The sequence below is a fragment of the Phascolarctos cinereus genome, unplaced genomic scaffold, assembly GCF_003287225.1.
Source record: "Phascolarctos cinereus isolate Bilbo 61053 unplaced genomic scaffold, phaCin_HiC Scaffold_3;HRSCAF=262, whole genome shotgun sequence".
In the NCBI taxonomy this organism is placed as follows: Eukaryota; Metazoa; Chordata; class Mammalia; order Diprotodontia; family Phascolarctidae; genus Phascolarctos; species Phascolarctos cinereus.
This window is the reverse complement of record NW_027555736.1, coordinates 180,529,449-180,545,167: the sequence shown is the minus strand read 5'-3', so window position 1 is coordinate 180,545,167 and position 15,719 is coordinate 180,529,449. Positions and strand designations below refer to the sequence as shown.

General features: G+C 40.5%; 1 long non-coding RNA gene across 1 annotated transcript; it reads left to right on the top strand.

Moving 5' to 3' along the window:
• The first annotated feature begins 5,432 nt into the window (after positions 1-5,432).
• Positions 5,433-11,760, top strand: LOC110213249 (uncharacterized). Its single transcript, XR_002325945.2, has 3 exons — positions 5,433-5,519; positions 9,581-9,773; positions 11,668-11,760. It is a non-coding gene; the product is annotated as an uncharacterized LOC110213249 (long non-coding RNA).
• Positions 11,761-15,719: the final 3,959 nt, after the last annotated feature.

The window sequence follows — 15,719 nt, the reverse complement described above, 5'->3', positions numbered from 1 at the left end:
GACCTTGAGCAAATCTCTTAGCTTCTGTGGGCCTCAGTGTCCTCATTACTAAAATGAAGGTAAGGATACTTATTAGCTCTAAATCTATGATCCTATAAAATAACCTCTCACAAGAAAAATGTAAAAAAAAGTAGAAAATTTTTACTATGAAGTTATTTACCGCAGCATTTTCCCAAATATTAATAGTCTATCTATAGATATGATGATATTAAAAAATATATACACTGATACCTGCTTTCAGAGTGATAAATTAACTATTCATTATCTATGCAAAGCTGGATTTGAAAGTCAAGCAAAATATCATTGGGATTCTTTCACAGTTATCCCATTCGAGGGCAGTGGGGTGTGTGTGTTAAATGAGGGATAGGGATGAGGACTGGCCCTATGATTTCATTAATAAAGGAAATTTCTTAATGAGGAAGCTCCCTCTACCAGGGCAGATTGACACTTTCTCTATAACTTCTATAGCCATAGAGAGTTGACTAGTGAACTGAGAGGCTAAGTGATTTGCACAGGTTCATAGCCCAGAGTGGGGACTTAAGCCCAGGTCTTACTGGCTTCAACTTCCCAGTGATCCCCTCCCCGTTTTCTCTCTGTGTGTGCCCCCCCCACTATATGTGTATAGATGCATATATACTTATATGTATAAAAGAAGAAAAAGTAACTTAGTTTTATATTTGTTCATGACAATTTTTATAAACATTTTGTTAAAACTAATCAGTGAACTATTAGGTTATCTTTTATATATGAAGATAGAGTCTTGGAATTAAAAAGAAGGGGTTGGGTGGTCTACTCTATATTTCCACTGTTTACTTAAAAGAAAAGTAAGTTAAAAAAGTATTTAAAGATTTATACATTTTTAACTTGAAGGTACTACCCCATTAATTAAATTTTGACTAGATTCTCATTTATAACTTAGAAACCATACCTGCTAATATTTACTTGTTAATGTTCTTCAATTCCATGCAGTAAATGCTGGAGGATCTATTTCACAATTGAATGATGTTCAGGAAACATTTTTATGGGATTGTTATTAAGACATTCAATTTAAATTTAGAAGCCTGAGCTCTCTACCCTGCCTTTTAACAAAGGAAATTATCTCTGGACCTAAATTCTACCAAAAAAAACCACAAAAAAACCCCACAAAAAACTCAAAATATACAAAACTCACAGATCTTGTCATCCTAACTTTAACACACATGAATATTCAAAGATAAGTAATAATTAGAATAAGGCTTATTGGTATTTCTCAGCTGACAAAATAATATATACACATATATATAATTTCAAGATTTCTACCCATTTGTTATGGGCATCTAGAAAAAAATTCAGCCATGCCAAAGTGGGGAGTTTGCATGATTATCTAAGGTTACTTTTGTCAGGTTTTTTTGTACCACCTTATGAGGCACTTGCTCCTATCTGAGATTTACTATTTAGAATGGAGTGTTCTGATTTGGGTATATTTAAGAAATACTCAGCTGTCAAAAGCAAAGAAACTGGGAATGGTGTTTTGACAGTGATATAGTGTTAAAGGAAATACTGTAGTCTGAATAAAATTGCTTATGTTCTCAAAAACAAGAGTAATCTAAAAACACTTTGTTTATTCGGGGAAAAAAACAGAAGGAAAAAATTCTTAAGGCTTCCATTTCTTTTAAGAAATTCTGAGAGTTACAAAGTGGGCAAGAAAACCCATTTTACAGAAAAAAAGAAAATTTCTGGCTGTCTTTATGCATGTCTCCTTTCCTGCCCCTTCTTTTTTTCTTTTCTTCCCTCTTGTCGGTCTATCAAGTCTCTTCTTCCCTTCCCCCCATGTCTCTCTTTTTCTCATCATAGAAGTTGTGCTTGTAGAGAGATTCATGAGGTAGGCTTCCCTGTCATGTTAACCCAGAGCAGATTTGGGAGGGGAAATGTGGCAAATATCTCTAGCAGCTGTCAGACTCCTGAACCTCTTTTCAAAGGGGATGGAGTAGTGTCCTCCACAAATTACCTATTAGGCTTACAGCCCATAAAGAGTATGAGGTCCCCTGCTTAAGATTCCTGGGTATGAGATGAGCCTGTGTGTATGTGTGTGTTTGGATTCCTGGAGTGACCAGGACTTTCTAACAGCTATTCTCTCCCAACCCTGATACAGATGTATCTCTCTAAATAGAGGAGGGGGCGGGGACCATGGAAGAGGAGAGCAGAATGATTAATATTTTCCATTGACTATTTATTTGGGGTGGCTATTTCAGATTAGGGAGATGTACACTCCAGCTCCACCCCACCCCCACCCCCTCTCCTTCCTACACTCCCACACAAAAAGGGGTATGGAGGAGTGGAAGGAGGAGGGGGTGTAATCTTGCTTTAAACGCGAACATAGGGGCAATCTTAACAAAAACAATCACACTAGTAAACAAACATCGCATTTTGTTCCGTCTTGTTCCATTCAGTTTAAGCTAGGCTAGAGGATGAGTTGCATAAGAGGTGAAATATGGATCTGATTGGGAAGGCCGGGAAGACTATGATGAGAGTAGAGACTGTTGGGGAAGTGTTTGAAGGGAGGTTTTAATATTAATAGTTTCGATGTAGAGACAGAAGGGAGATTGCGTCTACGGCTCCTCGGGGCAGACTCCCAGTGACAGCGATGATGGATGATCCGGCGCAGCAGAACAGCTCCTCCCCTTCAGCCCCAAACAGTGTCAAAGCTACTTTAGTTGAAGCTTTAGAAATAAAATAAATAAACAGCACTCACACCCCCTTTGCCTACTCGCCTCGAATCCACCTTCATCCCATCCCCAATTCCTACTTTCATACATCGATTTATGGGTCATTATAAATCAATTACTAGTCTCAATACCTTTTTTTTTAAAAATTTACTTAAAGTAACCGAAAGATGAAAAGGAGGCTTGGTGGGGATCATCTCTTCCCCTCCCCACTCTCTTCCAGTGACAGAGGAATAATCATGAAATCCATTATATCATAATTAGAGTTACTGAGAACTAGTCGCTAAAGCAAAATGAGGTACTCATCCAATTTGTAATGGGGGAAACTCGGGGTTGAACAGCCCAGCTCCAATTTGCTGGGGAGTTTTGTTTGTTTATACATTTTGTTTTATTTTTGCTTTTAATGTTTTTGTTTGGTTTCAGTCTCTTTAAACTAAGGGGTTTTCATTTTCTCGCAGCTTTCTCATTGAATCCAGCGCGAGAAATAAATTCCTACAGTTTACCTAACCTAATTATTTAACTTCGTGGGAAAAACCTAGTTGAATATGTGTCTCAGCAAACATCAGATGTTGTTGGTATTGAGGTCGCAAATGTAAAAAGGTGTGGAGGAATGTTATCGGTCTGGATTCACTTTGTTGTTAGAAACTAAGAGAGGGCTTGGTGATGGGTATGGGGTTTCTTTTCTTTCCTCCTTCTTTTGGATGTTTTTGTTGTTAGTATTGGTCTGAATCCGTCCTCGCCTCATTCTCTCCCCCTCCCCAACCCTCTTTTCTTTTCCCTCTCTTGCCCCTTTGCAGCAGTGTTAGAGGCTCTCAAGGTGTTTCTATGACTACATTGTGTATGTGGGAGGGTCAGATGTGGGGGTTGCCCAAGAGAGGGCCGTTCTTGGGTGATCATTTATCAATGTCACCCACATAATGATTCTCTCTGCAGCCTCCTATTGATGAGGATAATTACATTAGCTCGGAGTGACTGATCAATGAAAAAACCACCAAACAAAAACTTCTTTACTCCTCCATAATACCAAAAACCGATACAGAAATAACACAGAAAGCCTGATTTCTTCCTTGCTCCCCCATCCACCAATGAATCCCGCTCCCCTCCGCCCCCCCAAAAACCACACACACACACACACACACACACACACACACACACAGAGTAAGAAAATAGAACCAGGTCAGGTACATTAAAAGAAGTTTGCAATTTTGCTCCAGACCATGTTTCTCTAAATGTGTTGGTTTCATCCTTACCCTGGTAAAGTCTATCAACGGATTTGCAGTTGAGTTGATTTTATACAGGTCTGTGATTTTCCATTGTTTTCATTCTTTTCATACTTTCGTTCCTCCCACTTTTTTCTTTTTTTGAGGGGGGAGGAGAAGGGTCTATTTCCCGTTTCAGGAAAGTAAGGCAGCTGCTTATATGTTTCACAAACTGAGAAAGAAAATTACCTTGGTTCTTTTTTTTAACACCATTTCTCTGTCAGGTTTTCTTTTGTTTTTATCGCTTCATAAAGTAGCTCAATTAAAGATGGGATTTTGCATCCATATAAAGGGCATATTCATAAATATGGCTGCAGTTATACCCATAATCTTTCCCCTAAAAGTTTGCAGTTAAATTACGATTTCGCTTTTTCTAGAGTTAAAAAAAAATCAATATTTTTCTCAATTAAAGGGAATTTTAATGCTTTATTTTGTGAGTTGTTAAAGGCGCTATAAACTTTATTATAATCCTCCGCGTTGGAGTAGATCCTGGAGGAGACTGATTCTAGTATTTCCCGACCCCCTCTCCTCTTCTTTCCCTCTCCCCCTGCCATTCCCAGAAAAGTAGATGGTTTCAAACCAAACCAAGGCAACAAAGGTGGGGAGGGGGGCGGGTGGTGAGCCTCGCCAAGAGATCTTTCCATTGCCAAAGGCCATTGTCTTGTGTGTTTCCACCTCTCCTGGTCCCGCCTCCTGAAAGTGACAAAGTGTCCATTTCAGTCCACTTTTTCTCAGAGGGACAGCGCACTGGACTCCATCTGCTTTGACGACGACCAGAAAATGTTTTCATTGAGGAGCATCCTAGAGTTTTCAAACAGCCTCATCGTGTATTTTGCTTCCCCCTCCCCAACTCCTACATAATTCGAATTTATATTCGAAGCTGTGTGGCCGACTTAACTCTACTACTTTATGTCCGCGTTGAGTTCTTTCTCGAATAGTCTGCAGGAGTTCTCTGTAGTGTTCAGTGTTTACAGATGTGCTTCTGTTTCCACATGTGCTACTGACCACGAGCATCCATCCCACAAATTAATTGTAGTTGCGTTAATGGCTCACCTCTGCTGCTCTCACCTTTCTAACCCAAAGGAAAAACCAGGAAAACCCACGTACAATGTTGTTCTGGCACTAAATGATTGGACATCATTGGCAATCATATGCATTACCTACGTAACTGTACAAAGCTATACAGATGCAAGATTAGGGACTTGATAGTAAACAGAGGCTAGTGAAAAATCTCTGTAAGAGCAAGGTAAGTAGAAGAATTGGGAGCCGAAGTTACATTGAATCCTTAGATCACATGTGGAAGTTACATACATTGAGGGGAATAGGGAAGGAATAAAATAGAGACAGTGAAGAAAACTTTGGGACCTCTTTTAACATATAAAGAATTCACTCAGTTAAGGTACGCCATCCCATTTCCTAAACTTAAGGTCCAAAGGGGATCTTCGAGGCTGCCAGAAAGGTCCTTGGTATCCTGGAGGACGTGCCCGCAGTGTTCTTTCCAACTTGGTAGAGACCAACTTTCAGCTTGCTTGGGATGAAAGGAGTTCGAAGGAAGGATGTATGTATGTATGAAGTACTGGGGGGGGGGCAAAGGCCTGACTAAGGGTTCAGGGGAGGAGACATTTGAATGCTGTTTTTTCTAAACTAGTCCGTGGAAGAGAAAAGAGCTAAGGAAAAAAAAAAGGCGCATTGGCTCACAATGCATTTTAAAGTAATTGCCTCTCCACCCGCCTTTCACCCTCTCCCTCTAATCCCACAATACACTGGATAGTGTATATAGGTGGGAAAAACTAATAGTTCATCTTTCCTTTTTGGACTCACCTTTATCAATTCCCCCACTCCTTGATGCCTAGGCGTAAAAGCCGCAACTGTAGACTTTTGTTTTTTTCCTTAAAAAAAAAAAAAACAACGAGCTGAGCTGGGGCTTTGTTAATGTATTTGTATTTTTCCCCCCTTTCAAACCAACTTTCTTGGTTGGGGGGAGGGGGTGCAAGGAGGAGGAGGAGGAGGGGAGGAGAACACAAAGACGATCTAGTTCTCACCAAGCAGGTTTCAAAATAGGAACTTAATGGAAAGGGAAGGGGGGGGAAGAGAATGTTGTGTTCATTACATCAGGTTTATTTGTCTGGAAAAGAGGTGATTTTGAGATTCCCCACCGAGGATTCTGGTTTCCTCATATAGAAACATTTTCAAATTAAAATCTTTGAATAGACAAATCCTCGTCATTAATATAACATGGAGGACTGGCAGAAAAACTGAACTAAAACTCTGCTGGGGAAGTAAGGGACAAGAAGGAAACAGGGAAAAAGGGAGTCCTTTCTGATTAATAACTAGCAGGGTAATGTTGAGGGCTTTTTCTGCCCGGTTGCCTTTTTGAATTAGAGCCGATTTCTTCACACTTCAATAGTGCCTGTCTCCTTTAAAATGACTGACAGATTTGTTTCTCTTTTTTCTCTCCCCGAGACTTAATGATGTAAATTTTCTAATTAGTTAAATCACGTTGCTTAAAGGCCTAATATTTACCGTGCAAGAAGTGATCATCCTGATTGAATCTCTTGAAATATCCAGAGAAATAACGTTTGGCTTTTAGGATTGGAGTGGGGGTGGGGAAGAGAGTGTGTGGAGGGGTTTGTTATGCGAGGAAGCATAGGTTATGGGGTGTGTTGGGGGCGGGTGGGGGGGGCTCAACTTAAAAAAAAAAGAAGTTAAAGTTAATCCTAGAGCTGCTCCCACCCCAAGCCTGCTTCTATTTTTCAATCAGCTAAGATTTAATTGGCAGCCCCCAGGCCCGACGATCTGATATTTTCTCATTAGTTTCCCATCACTAATCTTGAGTGTTAGATTGGCTTAAAGGTTGTCAACATTTGACCAATTTTATTTAAGGAAAAGAAATCACGCATTATGGCTTGAGGACGTTGGATCTGCAAATAAATCCTGCTTGGATCAGCGGAACTAACAGGCGAAAAAAATGTTGACTATTCATCGTCGTATTTAATAAGTTGCATTAATGTACATTACAGGGCAAGGGAGACGTATTATACATATATTCTGCATATATGTAGATTGAAAGAGGTTTGTATGAGAAGAATAGGCTATAAAAGCCCGGTAACTAGGTAAGGACAGTAAAGTTAAACATTTTAGACGAAGTGTAAGTAACCCAAGTGGGATAGCTGCTGAAGGTTTAGGAACTGCATTAAAATATATATGTAATTATTATTATTTTTTAAATCATCTGCGTGCATTGAAAGTCTATGTATTATCTCTGCTGGCTGGCTTGGCTGCCTTGTCGAGACACAACATCAGAGCGCCCCCTGCTGTTCCTCGAAGCAGAAGCCGAGAGTCAAATGATCATAGACTGAATTTTTTTTCTTGCCTTTCCAAAGCTACTACCCCTTCGACTGCTCCCCCACCCCCGTCCCTCGGCAGAGCCCACAGCAGGAGAATATCCCTGTCAAGGCTGGACATTTAGATGAATAAATGATGACAGAGAAAGGAGAGAGACAAAGAGAGAGAGAGAGAGAGAGAGAGAGAGAGAGAGAGAGAGAGAGAGAGAGAGAGAGAGAGAGAGAGAGACAGAGAGAGAGAGAGAGAGAGAGAAGAGAGAGAGAGAGAGAGAGAGAGAGAGAGAGGAGAGAGAGAGAGAGAGAGAGAGACAGAGAGAGAGAGAACAGAGAGAGAGAGAGAGAGAGAGAGAGAGAGAGAGAGAGAGAGAGAGAGACCTTTTCTTGGTCTCTAGGGACTAAACTATCAACTACTTAGAAAATGGACTCTTTCTCTAAATCTCTTTGCTCTCTGTTTATTCCTATTGTTGTCTGCGTTTTTTTTTCTTTTGAGCTGCCAAGCTGTAGATTCAGAAACCCAGATTTCAAGACAGTTAAAAAATATTATTACTGTATTTCAAGTATGTCACAGGAGAGCATACAGTCTATATAAAATAATATTTTACATCATTGCAAAATAAAACTCCCTAAGAACATGTTCCGTTTTATCACTGAGAGTGCCTGGAGAGATTCAAACTATCCCTTTCTATTTAATGTCTTCTCTGCCCGGCAAGAAAATACCTTTCATTGACAGGAATATTTCCATTTCCAGGGAGAGAATTCCTTCCAAACTTAGTTCATTTTCCCCCTTTATCTTTTTTTTTCCTGTGAATACATGTGTTATTCTAGGATAATATTAATGTTGATCAGCTCAATACAGGAACCCAAAATTTTATTGCAACACAACAAAATTAGCCGAAAATGTCTCCAGCAATTTTCCTCATCATTGTTGCTAAAGTTCACTGAAGGGAGATGCAGGTCATTTTAAAATTCAGTATGGTTATTTCCTCCCTATTCCTTCCAGTGGATTGAAGTGATTCCTCAGATTTCCAATTTGTATTCACCCCACTTTATGACAATTAAATAGCACAAATGTCTTCAGAAAATACCTGAAAAACTTCAGTGATCAGATTGAATGATTGCAAAACACCCCAAGTACTATCACCTGCTTAATCGCCACATTTACCAGAAAAGTCTGAAGAGACAGCTTTAACCTGATTTTAAAAACACAAATCTTCAGATAGCAGCTAGAAGCTCAAATGCACTTTGTAAATCTGTAATGCTGAGCAGCATTTTATTCACTAAGCATCCCAAAAGTTGGTGAAAAATCTTACAGTGAAACTGGGGGTAGGAGAAGAGAAAGAAAGGGTGGGGTGCGCACAGGGTGATGGAGAAGTGTATTTCTTTACTTTCATTCCTTCCAATATAACAAGACAGTATTTGTTTAAAATCTCTCCTCCTCCTCCTCCTCCTCTTCTCCTTTCTCTTTCCTTTCCTTCTTCTTACCATCTACCTACTCTTCCAGAAGAGAACTGCCAGACACAGGAAAGGGATTGAGACCCGATGAAAGCATGTAGCCCAGCTTGCAAAGCAATGGCATATAACAAAAGGCAAATTCTTATTACATTAAAAAATAAAACAATAAAAGCTTCTAAGGTCATCGTGTTAACTTAAGAAAAGTTCAATATTTGTTGTTTCAAGGGTGATTTCCCCCCCCATGATTTCAAAAAACACTCTCAGCTTCAGTACCTACAGAAATATAAACACTAAACTGGGAGGAATCTTTCTAGCCTTCCAACCTAATTTCTTAATTTGAGGATGAGGTGAGGAATAGTGTACTCAAAAATACACTAGTCTTCTAGGAGTGGTGGCGGCGACAGAGTTGGGGCAAGAGTACTGATTTCAATTGTAAATAAATGATCAAAGCATAAATAATATTTCCGACCGGGAACCCTTGAAGTGAATGTCCCTTAGATTGGGAAAATGTTCGGTGCTCACTATATTTAACACAATTCCGTTTGGTTTTTTATTTATTTTTTAAATAAACACTTAACAGCCTGGTCAACATTTTAAGTAAATTATCTTGGCGACGTCCTTTGGAAGCGTTTACTAAAACACTTCCTATCATTAATCTTAAACCACTTGAAGATTATGGTGGGAAGAATGGGATCACTAACCATTGTCATCTCAAATGGCTTTTAAGACCGTCTGCTCTTTATTGTGGCAACAAAATCAGCTCACAACTGGGATCTTTCCTCATTTGTTTTTTATCTGTTTGATTTTGCTCTATGTGTAAAAGGAAGGACAACAGAGCGAAAAAATAAAAATTAAGAAATAAAATTACGAATCAGAGGCGCCCCAGTATAGCGGATGGAAAACAGGCTGCTTAGCTCCTGACACTTCCGCTGATATCTTTCTACTTTGCATCAAGAGAAATGAAGATCAGAAAATTACAACAACAACAAAAAACCCCCCAGCATACTCAATGCAAGGTAATCTCTTAATTTTCACCTTTTCTCTGAAAAGCATTTTTTTTTTTATGATTTTCACTAACCAATATATAAAGGTTAAGGGGATTAAAAAAAAATATCTGCAAGGACACGTATTTCAATGCCTGAAACCACACATTAGTTCACTTTACCGCAATCATTCATTGATGTTTTGTTATGCTTCCCCCTTCTATCCTTTTTTTACCCTTTCAAATATAAATTGTCCGGAGGAGAAACGGATATTTGACAATGGACCCACTCTGAGGTCCCTTTCAAAGGGCTCTAAGATGCTCTAGCATTCGCTGCCTCAAGGTAACCCCACCGCACTGAGTATTTGACTGCTGGGGAGGGGGGGCGCAGAAAGGAAGAAGGTGGAGTGAGGGCGGGGTTTCTTTTGTTGCAAATAAAAACAAAATGCTTTTACCAGGCTTAGGAGGGAAAAGAGGGAGGGGGAGGAGGGAGGAGGATCATCTCCCTTTCCCCCGGCATCCCGTCAAAAAAATGTAAACAGTGCATCTTTGCACCTAAAAGACTTCTTTATGCCATTGAAAAACTATGCAAAAGCTTTCTCTCTTTCTTCCCCTTTCTTCTCTCTCATTCTTTTTTTTTCTTCTTTTTTTTTTCTTTCTAAGAGCTAAGTGGGCATTTTGGAGAAACTTGCGGAAATAAACATTCTGTATTAAGAGGAACAAAGCTAATAAAGTGTTTCATATAAAATATTTTAAAAGAAATTCTAGGAGTTACCTTCCAATGCTAACTGTGAAAATTGTAGACAACAAGGAAAATGAATGTCAAAGATTGACTTTAGACAGTTTGAATGTTCAGACATTTCGAATGGGTTAGTTCTGTAATTTTAAAATGAATTGGAGATAACCTTTCCCACACCACCCAGCTCACACGCACAACTGGATATTCACCTTGGCCCCTTAGGGCAACTTGCTTTACCTTGAGCGTGAAATGAAGTTGAATTTAGTTTAATCTTCTACCCAGGTAGATTCCCCAAAGATAGCTGTTTAAACTCGAATCCCCAGCACTATCAGTGTGTACAGGGGATTCGGCCTGAAACCAGTCTTAGATAGGTGTACAACTTGTTCCTTCGAGAAATTCAGGAGGTATCTGAAGTTAAGAGTAACAATACACTATTTTCTGGGCAATATCAAGGATATAGAGAAACTATCGGGGATAGTACTCATAACACTCCTTCCTAGTAGACAGAACCCACAGGTCTCACTGAGTTTCAAACAGGATCTAATGTAAAACGACATACAGATAGCACTCTCAATCAAGGTGTGTTTGCCTGTGTAGATTTTTTTAACACGTGCTTTTGGAGCTCGTATCTAGATACCTGCCCGAACTTTGGAAACTGACAAGTACTCCACAGCTGCACCTTCTTCCCTCTTTCACACTCTCCACCACTATTTCCTACTCTCCTTTCTTTTACAGTGTACTCAATGCCAAAAGCCAGGGGCAGCACTAGATAGGTATGAGCTACGGTTGTTTTGACACGTGAGCACTTAGTAAAGCTCTACGAAGAACTGGGAAAAGAGGTGTGAGCGAGTTGGGGGGGGTTGGAAGGAGGACTTGGGAGAGTTTTATAAATTCTTAGTTATTCAATTGCCATTATAGTTATTTGGGGGGGGGGAATGCAGAGGAGCTGAATGTGACTATATTCTCACGAGCCTAGAGGTAGGTTTTGAAGTTTATTAAAATAAGACTACGTATTCACTGTTCAATTTCAAAAGCATTATTTTAATTTTCTTATTTAAGCCATTCTGTAGATCCTAGCCACTAAGGATTGTGCTTTTATGTTTGTGTGTTTAATAAACTTCTGTCAAATCGGAAAAGATGGATAACTGCCTGTTATAAGTAATCTACTCTAATGCAATTATTTCCCCAGGTTCGAATGCAATTATAAGGAGAGGACAGAACTGACCGTTGGAATGAATTTGAGCTCCAGGGACGGGAGAAGACTGGCAGAGACAAGCTGAAATATGAGCCAAATCTATTCTGCGAGATGCACAGGGGGGCGGGGGAGGGGGATGTGGAAGGTTGCGAGTGGTGGTGCAGACTGTAAAAAGACCTCTGCCCTCAAGAAAACTTTCTTTTTTTCCCTCTTATACTCCATCCTCACACTTTTCTTTGCATCTTCCTGTTCTTGTGTATATGTATTTCTGCCACTTTCGATTGAGGAGGGGTGATTTAGTCCAGAGGACTGCTTCAGAATACATTTTATTGAAGTTCAAAATCTATGTCTATATCTGCCCAACCACAATGAAGATCTTTAGATCGCTTTAGGGAACTCTTCTAGGAAACTCAGGCCAAAAGAAATCCTATTCTACCCTCAACAAGACATGTTATTTGTTTTCTCCAAAATTATCCGGCTAATTTTCAGCTCTCACTTAACTTTGCCCGAAAGCACAAGGTTAGACAAACATGACTATTAAAAAATAACAAATTATTTTAATCATTTTTTTAAAGACAAGACCAGTGTCCACTGCTGAAATTCCTGCATTTTCAACTAGATGAAAGCCTATTAGTCCATAGACTTGCTGATAAGAAATAAGAAGGTCAGCTCTTTTAGTCCACCTTGGAATGATGGGTAAAGGAAAAATTGCTGGGGCCCCGAGGAGGAAACCCAAACAAGGGCTACAGGAGACCACTGATGTTCTCATATCCCTAACCTGATTTCCCAGCATCTCCAAGAGGGAAAGCTAGTACCGTGAAGCAGACAAATAAAGAGGATATTTGGAAGGGGCGGGGGGAGCGGCGGGAGTTTTAAAAGGAATCCTCGGATTTAGGTATCAGTCTGTAAAATATGTTTGTGACTCCAGAGTGCCAAGGCAATATCTGGCAGTCCAGGGAGCATTGCTTCACTTTTGATGTGGCTGATAACTATCTTCATAAGATTTCTCTCTCTCTCTCTCTCTCTCTCTCTCTCTCTCTCTCTCTCTCTCTCTCTCTCTCTCTCTGTGTGTGTGTGCTGGTTCATCTGCATAGAGCTGGACAAGTGGTGTTGGTGCCCCCCTCCCCGCCACGAATTTCTAGTAGAAAACATCTGCACTGATAGCCATCCACAGACGCACCTCTGGAGTCGTGCAATTAATTATACATCTGCACAAGAGCGCCTGTACACAAACAGGCAGCTTTTCACACTGATCCTCCTGGAGCAGGATGCACCCTCGTGTGTCTCCCTCCCTTCCACAAAAAGGAACCGAACAAACCCCAAATGCAAAATACACTCCAAGTGGGAAAAGTGCAACTACATGCTTCTGTTTTGACACCCGGAGCTCTGCTCACATCACAAAGTATCAGGTGCTTTGTAGATGCATTTCCTACGCGTGACGTGTGTGTGTGTGTGTGTGTGTGTGTGTATGCGCGCGCGCATATGTGTGTTTCTGTGCATAGCATCTACTCACACCACTCTCCCCATCTCTCTGCTCTGCCCTTGACCGCTCATGCCATGGTGTACTCCGAAGCCCGCCCGCCCGTCACCCCAGCTAGGCACACAGTCAGTCGGTGCAAGGGACCGCGGGAAGTGGCTGGGGGCGCTCAGGTGTCTAGGATCAGGGGAGCAGCAGCTAACAGCAGCTAGAAAGGCGCTTCCCATCTACTGGGAATCTGTGAACACGATGAGGCGGAGGCAAGCTAGTCCCTCTCCTCTCAGAAAGCGCTGCCTCCAGCGTGCCCTCTTACCCCAACTGCACTCCCACTCCCACTTCCCCAAGCTGTTTAGGCCAGTGACTGCTCGCCCTGCTGTCCAGGTCTCCAGACTGCTTTTCCTGGAATCTACAGGGAAACAATCACTGGTGCCTCTGGCCCCGCACTCTGCTTTTGCCCAGGCCCGCAGTTGCCCGTAGCTCCGTGCGTGTGTCCGTCCTCCGGATGGAGAGGAGTGGAGGGTAAGACTACAACTTGGACGGGGTTGCTTTTCCTGTCCTTTCGGATTTTCACTTAGGTCCTTAGGCAGTTCGACCTTTTCTGCCCTCTTTTATTCAGTCGGTCTCTAGGGGCTGCAAGGCCATGAGTAGAAGAGCGATCTTTAAAACACAAAAGAAGGACGCTGGAGTACTGAGGGGAGAGAGGGGGTCAGGCTCTACGTGTGAAGAATGTAGAGAATGAGGAGAAGTTAAGGTGATGGAAAGAAAGAAACCCTATTACCCATTCACGGTGCTCAAGGTTTCTCCCTAGCTTGGGGAAGCTTTGGAAACCTCTGGGTGTGAGCAAGAGTGAAAAGTCCCTTGCCTCGTAAACTATCAGGCCAGAAACCAGAAACCGAGGAGCCACCAAACCAGTGTTGCTGCAGAGGTTTCTTTGCGACCAGAAAAGAGGCATTCTTACAGCTCCCCTAAGTTCCCTCCCCCATTTCCTCCTACTCTCGTCTTTTCTCTCACTTTCTTTGCAACACCTGAAAAAGGTGGCTGGAGCTAATTTGAGGAGAAGTAAGCAACCTTAGCCAAAGGGCTGGACTTACTCCTCCCTTACAATAATATCTTGATCTTTGAGAAAAGAAGTACTAAGCATTTTCCCAGGGCAATAAACCATACCTTTATAGTCACACAAAAATACAAGTGTAAAGAAAAAAAACTTTTTTTTTTCTAATTGTGATCAGGTACAGGTAAAGGACTTCACTGCCCTTTGTGTTTGGACACATTACCTGTAAGTTTCGAGGCAAAAGAAAACTTTAAAGTCTTCTAAGGCTGGTTTTCAAAACCCTTTCTTAAGCAGAGGCTCTAACAGTATGATCTCAGTTTATCATAGTGAACACACAAACACACTCACAAATTCTGTGCTTTGACGTGTTTTTCTAAAAGGAGTTAGAGGCAAGTGCCAGGTGTAAAAGTTAAAACATCTGCTCAAAACAGTTGTTTACCTAGTTCTCTCCATTTTAATACAAGTTAAACAAACTGCTCAAAAAGGGTCATGTCATATAACTGAGTCAGGGCTGCTCTGTTTATGCTCTGAAACTCATCTCTGGGCCCTATGACTTTTGAATGTTTAAGTGATGTGTAAATAGAATAAGGTCACAGGTGATTGACAAGTTCAAGCTACTTAGCTCAATTATCAAAGTTTTATTTCCAAATCAAGTTCAATTTGATTTTCCTGCCTTACCCTAAGTCATCTTAGAAAATCCAGTGAAAGCAGACAATTTACAGCAAATCCTACATAACATTTATTTATAAAATTTTTTTTGTGCTGTGTGCCCCCTTTAATGGTTATATGGTTATCATATCCTTCCAACTAAATTTAGAAACATAGCTATCACTTTACTTCAAAAGGCAGCAGCATCATAATTATTGACTTTTGGAAGCTTTTGAAAGAAACTTTCCATATACCATCTTGAAAATTCTCCTCCTCTATCCCATCCTCCTCCCACTGAAATCCACTAGCAGAGTTCGAGAAATATTCATTCTAACTCAGAGTTCAGAAAACAAAATGTTGTATTCAGTGCCTAGCTCTCAACAACAAACTAAGAAATCAATTCACAAGTATAAATATGCTAAGACAAAGGTTAAAGCTAACATCTGATTCCAACATTTTCTTATATATTATTTAGTAGATAACAAAGCTGTTTAGATATATTAAAGCATAAAACAAAGCTATTCAGATAAGGCCCAAACCACCACATCTGGAAATGCTTCTTTTCCTCTTATCTCTCTCTTTTTTATATTTTGAAAGAGAAAAAACTGAAATACCATTAGATGATACCATCAGCTTTTAATCAGCAATGTGAACTCCTATTTAAATTTACAGGATGAATCTTTATTTCATTCATCTTTTCTTTCAGGGGGGAAAGTGAAACAGGAGAACCAACCTTATTAATTATAAGATTGATGGGGTGAAGAAAGCCAAAAGAATTTGGCTTGCAAATTATTTTGAGAGATATGAATATGTATGACTATACTAGGAACCATAGTCATGAACTCTGAATATGAGGCTTTACTCTGACTG